The sequence below is a fragment of the Quercus lobata genome, chromosome 2 (genome assembly GCF_001633185.2).
Source record: "Quercus lobata isolate SW786 chromosome 2, ValleyOak3.0 Primary Assembly, whole genome shotgun sequence".
In the NCBI taxonomy this organism is placed as follows: Eukaryota; Viridiplantae; Streptophyta; class Magnoliopsida; order Fagales; family Fagaceae; genus Quercus; species Quercus lobata.
This window is the reverse complement of record NC_044905.1, coordinates 101,634,293-101,644,167: the sequence shown is the minus strand read 5'-3', so window position 1 is coordinate 101,644,167 and position 9,875 is coordinate 101,634,293. Positions and strand designations below refer to the sequence as shown.

General features: G+C 34.8%; 1 pseudogene; it reads right to left on the bottom strand.

Moving 5' to 3' along the window:
- Nucleotides 1–2,142: 2,142 nt before the first annotated feature.
- Nucleotides 2,143–9,223, bottom strand: LOC115977583 (annotated as a pseudogene).
- Between the last annotated feature and the right edge of the window lie 652 nt (nt 9,224–9,875).

Sequence of the window (9,875 nt, the reverse complement as noted above, 5' to 3'; positions counted from 1 at the left end):
CTAAAGTATGTATGCACTTGAAAATGTAAGGTTTTAAAAAAAATTGTACATAAATTAAGATAAGTTAAAAGTTAAATGAAAAGGCTCGTGGTTATGTGTTTGGCAAAAAGCTATTAGCTATTAGCTTTTTGTTTCTTGTCTTAGCTTTAATTTCAAATTCTCAAAAATTAACTTTTTAAAAAATAAGTTTTTGTTTAAAAAAAATTTGTCTTATATTTAGCAAATAAGCTAACAAAACTATGGGATACCAAACGGTTTGCATTTTGAGGTTACGTCTCTCTCTCTCTCTCTCTCTCTCTCTCTCTCTCTCTCTCTCTCTCTCTCTCTCTCTCTCTCTCTCTCTCTCTCTCTCTCTCAGGGTCTGTTTGATTGGAGGGGTGGAAAAGTGAGATGATAGAAAATGAGGAAGGGATAGAAAAGTGGGAGAATGGAAAAGTAGTTTTCTTTTATGCGTTTGGTTGGAAAGATGGAAAAGTGGAGAAATGGAAAACTCATTTGTTTGTTTGAGAAGAAAAATGAGATGATGGAAAATGTAATTCAAATAAATTTACTCTCATACCCCTACCATATAAAACTATTAAAGCATTATAATTTTTTTATTGTATTTCCTACAAATATATTAAATACATTTATAACTTAAAAGTATTAACTCTACTTTCTTTTAAATTACACAAACTATTTTTCATAAAAAAAACCCCAAGCATAAATTAAAAAATAAAATATGTAGACTGAGTTTCATAAAAAATAAATAAAAATAAAAACACGTTGTTCCATAAAATAAATAAAAAAGAGTGCATTCTCTAGCTTTCACTTTCATCCTCTCTACCCATTGAGCCAAGCTTAGAAAAAACAAAACACGTTAATATTTTGTTCCGTACCCAAATTCAATAATAATAATGACTCACTTAATTTGGATGGTAACTTTTGAGGGTATTTGTGTAATTCAATACTTGGCTCATCCTTTCTCCCCTTCTCTTCTCTTATTTTTTGAAGATATGTGTGAGTGAAAAAGTGTGCAGAAATACGTGTAATATTATTTAAACACTAAAAATTGTTGCTCAAAACACCCTACCAAACAACCCCTAAATATTTGTGGGTCTGTAGTGATTTTTTTCTTCATTGTTTTCTTTTCCTCTTGTTTTTTCTCCTTAACCAAACAAGAGAAAACAGTATTTTCTTCTCTATTTTTCTCTCCTCCTTTTCCATCCTTCCTATTTTCATCCCAAGCAAATGGAACCTAAAGGTAAAACTCAAAAATACTTGTCATACAAACACTTTTTTTTTTTTTTCACAAAAAATCAATAATTGTTAAAATGGCCAATTATGAGTGGTGGTCTATGAGTGTCAATTGTGTCCATTACTTACAATCAATAACTTCAACAATTGTAAATTTTGTTATGAAAAAAAAAAAAAAAAAAATTGTGTAGGGTAGCATTAGTGCAATACTGATAAAACTATATGTTTTGCAATCGTCTAAATTTACTTATTTTGCAGTGCTGAACCTATATTTTCAGTATTGTGACCATTGTCTTCCAGTTCTAAAAGAGATCGCGTGATTAGGTTGGTCTAGGTCCAACATTTTTAACATGTGTGGTGCCGTGGATACTACAAATGTGATTGCCTTGCAAACTAATGTTTTGTAATCTTTTATAGTAACTGTAAAATTGGTACTACAATTTTTTGCCTTACAAACTAATGTTTTGTTATCTTTTATAGTAAAATTGGTAGTAGTTTCTAAGACTTCCAAGCGTATGATATAGCAAGAAACATTTGAGCAGTCTTGCACCAAAAATTAGAAACTTATGAAACTAATATCAAATTACTTGGTAACGTGGGATGAAACCCACTATGGAACCCTTTAAGAGTTTTATTTTATTTTTTTTCAAAGTTATTATAAAATAGAGTAGTAAATAAAGAGAATCTGTAGTGGATTATTTTTATTGGGTATTGCAAGATACATATACGACAATATCACTATTCTGAAACCAGAAACTTAAAATTAGGATTGGAATAAAAAATGTACAACCTTAAATCAGCAAACCAAGATTAGAAATTAGAAAACACTTGATCTAATAACAAACCATTAGTATAAAAAGGTGGACAACTCTTAATTTAATTTTGCATACCATCAACAAGCAACCATTCATCTAACACAAAAGATTCTATCATAAAGAATATTAAAATTTTGAAACAGCAGAAACAAACTTATAAATTATACTAGTCTGAACTTAGTCTGTTTAGGACAGCGTCAATAAAAACTCTAGTAGCAAAAACACACAAAAAATACAGCTTTTAATCCAGGGACTAATTGGGGTCATTCACTTGAAGCACTTGGCGTCCAAAAGAGGCTGGCCCTCGAAAGGTTCGTAATCTTCAATCATCTGACTCACACGTTCCTTTTGCTCTTCATCTGTGATATCAACCTTCTTCCACTCATATAGCTCCATGTCACAGCACTCATCAAGCACAAATTGCGGTATCTCTTGCCCACAGAAAAGCCACAACCCCTTCAAATTGAATGGTGGCTCTGAACCAATCACAAGCATATTTGCGTGCTAGATCCATTCTCTGAAGAAATCCACCAACCTTGTTTAGTGTTACAAAGGAAACAGTATTCTCATCATTGTACTTGTAATCACATAACCAGAGAGAGTATCCCTCAGGATCGTACATGTCCCAGAACCCTGCAACAAACATGAAAAGAGGATGAAGAATTTGTTCATGCTGCAAGTGTCATATAATGTAGAGAACCAACATCATATGGAGAAACATACCCCCTTTTGGCCAAGGTGGTAACATTTAACAAATTATACTTAGTATATAAGCCAGTCAATTTCTTCAACTACTGTAATCCAAACGCACCTCCTTTTTAACTGTTCATGCAAACATTTAAAATATAGCAAATGACAATTCAAGGGAAATTTTGAGAAAAGTAACAGATAGAGAACTAAAGCTAACGGACAGATTAAATGCAAACTACCAATGCCCGTATGTCATCATCAAACAAAGATGACAAAAGAAGAGATTATTATACCTTTAATAGCAACCTCACGGAAGTTGGTCTTAGTGTTTGAGTACAGCCTCTTCCAGTCATCCAGTATCATCTTACTTGGGGGAAGCAGATCGAGAGGATTCTTAGGTTTGGGCTTTGGAGCCTCCTCTTCCTCACCTGCTTCTGATTTGGGCTTCGCTGGCTCCTCCTTTTTAGCTTCTTTTTTTGGTTCATCCTTAGGCTTTTGGCTGAGATGGCTTCTTTGTGATAGGAATGACAGACTCAGCCTGTTTCACCTCTCCCAGAATCTTCTTGAAATTTGGTTGATTCACCATGGCCCAGAAGTATCTTTCCACATGAGGGAACTCAGATGTAAAGCTCTTAGTCATGAGGTGGGTGAAGCCCATATATAAATTGCAAGTTGTAATAATGTCAGCCAGGGTCACGGAATGCCCAACCAGGAAAGTGTTTGAAGCAAGATGAGCATTTTGGGCATCAAGAGCTCGCTTCAATGAAGTAATAGCTTGTTCCTCAGCCTTCACACAAATACACATTGTACACATCAGATAAGGGCAGTGCATACTGCATAGTTACTAGCAGATTATGAAAACTTAGATTTTTTAAGTTGAATATACATATAGCCTGCATTAATTTTGATTCTATATCAAGGAAAAAAAATTCGTCATTTCATTCCTTTTATACTTATCTGAGTCTTCCATAAAGCTTGGTCAACCTTTAGATGCCAAAAGGAAATAGAACAATTCCCTTAATAAGATATAAGATGTAACTCACCGGAGGAAGGTATACTGCACGTTCCATTCTTGGTCTATACCATGACAGAAGATGAGCATCAATTTCCAGTGATGCAAAATCAATCCACTGCTCATGGGCCTGAAAATTCAAGCACGCATAACAATGAGAAATATAACACACACACACACAGCATTATCAGTAGTAATAAATGTCTTACATAATCAATAAGAGAAGAACCATAGAGAGGATTGTCAGCCTTCAGACGAGTAACTGCAACAACAGATAAAAAAGTAAGTTTCCATACAACCACCTTCAGAGGATCCCCAAAATTAATGAGTGAGTGGGGGGAAGAAAGTCAGTCTTACCATAACGTGCTATAGCATTGCTCTCAAAGATGGGACCATCAGGAGTTTCCAACACAGGAATCTACAAGAAAAACAGATTTATTAATAGAGCTTTTACTAAACTAACATACAAATACCATTATAGATTACCGAACATTCCACAATATAGACCTTCACAATAGGGTTCATCTTGAGAAACACAGAAGTTTTGTTACTGACACCCATCTCAAAATTTGGGGCCAGTTCAACTTTCAAACCACTGTACTCCGCAGCGATGAGTGTCTTGTAAGAATTTTTATTTGTCTTGCCAGCATGAAAAATCTGCAATATTGATGATACAGCCCCATTAGCAAAGGAAAATCACCAGATACATTCAATCCAGAAATAAACAACAACTAATCAAATGTGATGGGTTAATAGATTCAACGCCGGTTTCCTCTAGTTGCATATGTACAAATGAGGGATGGCCACAATTATCACCATCCAATGCAAGCTTAAAATAAAAATAAATATATAAATAAACACTTCAGTCTATTCAACGCATTATACGTTACTTCCTTAATTGACGTCTCTTTTTTCTCATTCTCCCTGGTGCATCAATGACCAAACCAACTCGGAAAGGGCAGGGACGGACCCAGGTCCCCCTACCCCCCGGTCCAAATTTATTTTTTTAGTTATTCTAAATTTCATTTTTGTAGGTGGCCCCCTTCTCCCCAATCAGTCTAACTAGTCTAACCCAAATAGCAACTATCCAACCCAAAAACTTAACAAAAATAATAAAAATACTCACAACGGTAATTGTGTTTTAGCAAAAAAACTATTTTACCACCAAAAAACAAAAAAATCAGGCGTTATTGGAGAAGCTAGTGCTAAATTTTTTTCAATTACAATAAACTGGTGTACATACCAATTGACAATAGCAAGTTGTTAAAAATAAAATACTAATATATGATAGTAGTATAGATTACCACAAATTCCACAATATAGAACCGTACCTTCTAATAGGGTTCATCTTGCGATACCAATCTCAAAAGTTGGGGCCAGTTTGACTTTCTCACGCATGTACTCTGCAGCAATGGTCGACAAAAATCTTGTAAGAATTTTTTTTGTCTTCCCAGCAAGCAAGGTCTGCAATATAGATCATACAGCCCTATTAGCAAAGAATGATCACCAAATACATATAATCCAGAACAAACAAGATTTATAAATTGTGATGGGTTAATGGATTCAACAATGATTTCCTGACGGTTGCATATGCACTCATGGGATGGTCACAATTATCATCATCTGATGCAGCCTTCAATAAAAAAAAATAATAGAAAAAAATGATGTGATTCAGTGATTCTTTGGCAACCAAAATAAAGAACGTTGATTGTGTTCGAAGGAAAATGTGCCACAGCTGAGCCAGTCTCCCCTGCCTTTAACACTCGGAACCAGAGGAGTTGGTTTGCTAGTACACCCAAAGAGGAACAAAATTCTCTCTCTCTCTCTTCTTGTGGGACAAGGAAGTGCCACTGAAGCCAGATCTCATGGCATATCAGAACCATCAAATTCAGTATTCCTAGTCCTAAATTGGGTCAGAAATCAGAATGCTAAACAATTTCAAATCAGAAGGTTTGCATTTTGAAAGATACAATCAAAAAAAATTTATAAGTGCCAAAATAAAAGGTTATAATATCTTTTTTTTTAAATTATGGTCTGAAATTCCAAATAGTCCTCCTTCAAAACCTCCAACGAAATAGTCCCCGTTAAAAGCCAAATGGGAATCCCTAGTGGTATGAACATTAGCATCAGTCACTGCAATCCCTGAAGATGTAGGAGTTGACAGGTATCATAGAATTATTAGCACCATCTAGGGAGGACTCCATCTTTGTGGCACCATCAGCAAAAGACAGATCAAAATTAGGTTGTGGAGACAAATTTGGACGCATATTCCACGTGGTACCTGACAGATTAGGGACAATACTAAAGGCTGCCATGTCACAATGTGACAGAGTCAGTAACCGCACCTAGTCCAGATCATCATAAATTTGCTATCGGTAACCACTCCCTGAAGAAAACTGTAAACTGAATGAGGCTTTTCATCCATCCCCAACTGAATCAGTGCAGTGGAAGCAACAATCCTCAAACTTTGCACCTTGGACATGATAGCCTCTTTGTAAAATGGACGATCCATATAATGTTGGCCAGACAAGAAACGGAAGACCATCACATTAAAACGTGAACCAGAACAGAAAATACGGACAGAACGAATGAACATGAACAGAATGCAGAGGTGCAGGATACAAAGCATGGGGAAAATGATAGTGGACATGAACACTAAAAAAATAAAAAATAAACATATCTAAAGAACGAGAAGGAAGAAGAAAATCCTGTAGGATAAAATTTTAAAATGAGTAGGTTGAAAGTGGCTGTCAGACAATCCATGGGAAAAAGAATATTAGAATGGCAAAAGTGGTATTAAACAGACAAGCACATGATATTAAGAAAAAATATTAAAATCCAGAAGGATGTACATGGTTCAACAACAAACAGTAAGTAAAGACAGAATACATGATGTAAAAGAGAATAGAAATCCAAAAGACTACAGTAAGCAAAGACAGAATTGACATGATTTAAAAGAAAATAGATTCAAAAGACTTAAGGGAAACAGAAAATATGAAGAGAGCAGATAAACAGGGAAACAAAAGGAGAATTGAAGAAGAAGACAAAGGGAATAAGGCAAATATAAATAAGAAGAGGACAGAAATTAAAACGGAAACAAAAACAGTGGCAGGGAAACAAGCTGAAACACAAACAATCCACAGAAAAGCAAACCCAGAGATGACGAACAAGAAAGAAACGAATAACGGAGGGATGAATCGACATTGGATTCACTATCAATCCTTACTTGCCAGAGGCATTGAAGGGATGAATAGACTTGTAAAGAGACAAATTTGAAATTAAATGAATGCTAACTAACAAGGCTAATGAAATGAAATCGTAATTAGTTCTTCTATAAAAGTCAAGTACTTTCACATTCAAAAGACAAAATTCTACTTTTCCCCACTAATTTTCTGGGCAACCAAACACATCTTTACCACAATGAAATTGCCAAAAGAGAAAATACCCATAACAGATTTTTGATTTCATTCATAGAATTGAGACACACCAGAGCCATGGCTTCAGAGAAAAACATTTCTCTCTGATCTAAGATCTGAGCACCAAAAAACAAAGCCTTTAAAAAGAACTTAATTGAAAAGAACTCATTTTGATTCAAAGTAAATAATTCTCGGAAAATTGAAAGTTTTCTATGGAATCATTTTCTGTAGAAACAAACAGATTTTGTGTATATAGAGAGAGACCTAAGGATTTCCATAAAAAACTTTTCTAACTAATAAAATCCAATTTTACCTCACCTAATTCCACGCACATAACTACCTAAAAGAAATTCATTGTTTCAAATCAAAATCACATAAATTCAACTTTATAAAAAGAAGTCAACCCAAAAGAGCAAAGGACCCACTAAATAAGTAAACATCAAATGCCAAACAAATCTCAGCAATAAGTGAAATCCAGATCTTTTACAGCTTCTCTATGAAACTTGAGCTAGAAGATGGAGGTGGTGTTGAGAGAGAGCTTTACTGGGAATTACGTTAATTACCTGGCAATGGATAGAAACGATTGCTTAAAGATAGGGGTAGCCCCAATTAATGAAAAGATGAGGGAGAGTCGTTTGGTCCCAAAATAACAATCTTCAGAGAATCATCAAAATTAATGGATGAGGAAAGGAAAATCTATAGTCTTACCGTAACATGCCATAGCATTGCTCTCAAATACTGGACCATCAGGTGTTTCCACCACAGGAACCTACAAGAATAACAGATTTATTAGGAAAACCTTCAATAAAACTAACATGCAATTAGTAGAGTATAGATTACCACAAATTCTACAATATAGAACCATACCTTCCCAGTAGGTTTCATCTTGATAAATTCAGGAGGCTTATTAGAGACACCCATCTCAAAATTTGGGGCTAGTTCAACTTTCACAGAGGTGTATTCCGCAGTGATGAGTGTCTTGTACGAGTTTTTCTTCGTCTTCACTGCATGCAAGATCTGCAATATAGATCATACTGCCTTATTAGCAAAGGAAGAGCAACAAATGCATTCAATCTAGAAACAAACAAGATTAATCAATTGTGATGGATGTAGTTGCATATGCACACTAAGGATTTTCACATTTATAACCATCCAAATGCAGCCTTTAATTGGGGAAAAAAGGAAGTAATACAATTCTATCGAAACCAAAATAAAAACAATGTCTATAGAAAATGTGTCTCGGTTGAGCCATTCTCCATCTGCCCTTAACACCCTGAACAAGGAGGAAGGAACTGACACTTAGAGCCAGACCTCATTGGCATATCAGAACCATCAAATTCAGTATTCTTTAGTCCATTGGGTCAGAATACTAAACAATTTCAAATCAAAACATTTATAAAATAAAATAAAATAATCTTTTGATATGAAATGCAAAACTTTAAGAACTTCAAAATTTGAAATTCACATAAGGCAAGCAGCAGAATATGCAAAGCAATCAGATTTGAGCTTTCAGATTCAAAAGCAAAACTTTTTTTTTTCCCAAACAGTTTTCTGGGAAACCAAACACATCTTTACCACAAAGAAAAATCGGGAAAAAAAAAAATTTATAACTGATGAGGTACATAGAATCGAGACAAGCCACAGCCATGGCTTCACGGAAAATCGTTTCTCTCATATCTGAACACCGGAAAAATAAAAACAGAAATATAAGTGACGCGTTTGATTCAAAAGCGAAACATTCTTGGAAAATCAAAGACTTTCTATGGAATTATTTTCTGTAGAAACAAACAAACAAATTCTATGGGTTGGACGGCTGGATTGGGCGGTGGTGCGGTGGTGGCGTGGTCTGGCTGGATCGGGCGGCTGTGGGTTCTGGTGCTTCAAAGAATTCTCAGGTGGGTTTAGTTTTGTGTAATTTGAATGAACAACTATTGGTGTTTTATTTCATGGTCAAGACCCTTAAAGAAAAAGTTTGAAAATGTCTCAGCGTATAAATCGAGTCTCTAAGAATTAACCCTGTTCGGTAAACAGGGTTAATTTCCATTTTTCTCCAGAGTCAGAGAGAGAGAGTCGTATAGTACATGTCCGGACTCCTGAGGCAATAACTTTGACTTTCCAAAAGTTTTCGAAAAAACTACACTTTTTTGTTGGTAATTCGGGCTGTGCAACGTGTGATGAAAGGTTGAGATTGAAATCACTTTTGATCTCAGCCCTTGATAAAAAAAAATTTTAATCTTTTAAAATCATCTTTTTAGTGCTGGCATGATGGCATCTACTTTGAGCAGAACATGGAAATAGAGTGTGTTTTTTTTTTTTTTTTTTGAGAATCATTACAGTATGTATGATTCTGTAGAATTTACAAATATTGTATTTGTCGTCAATTTATTAATATTTAAATTACTGCAATTAGGATCAGATAATAAAACCTGTCTTAATTAAATATCAGAAGTGGAATTTGGGATAATTAGAACTGACCAATCAGATCAGCTCATAGCATAGTGATATTACACACGTGCCCACCTCCAGACACAGAGTTACAAGAATTTCAACACCAATACACGGAAAAAAAAAAATTTTGCAATGTGTCTAAACAGTGAAATTTCGAAAACAGAAATCTGCCCAAAAAAATTACAATTTTTACAGCAATTCACTACGTGATAAGTTAAAAAATAGTGAATTCATGAGGTCCACATCTTCACTATTTAT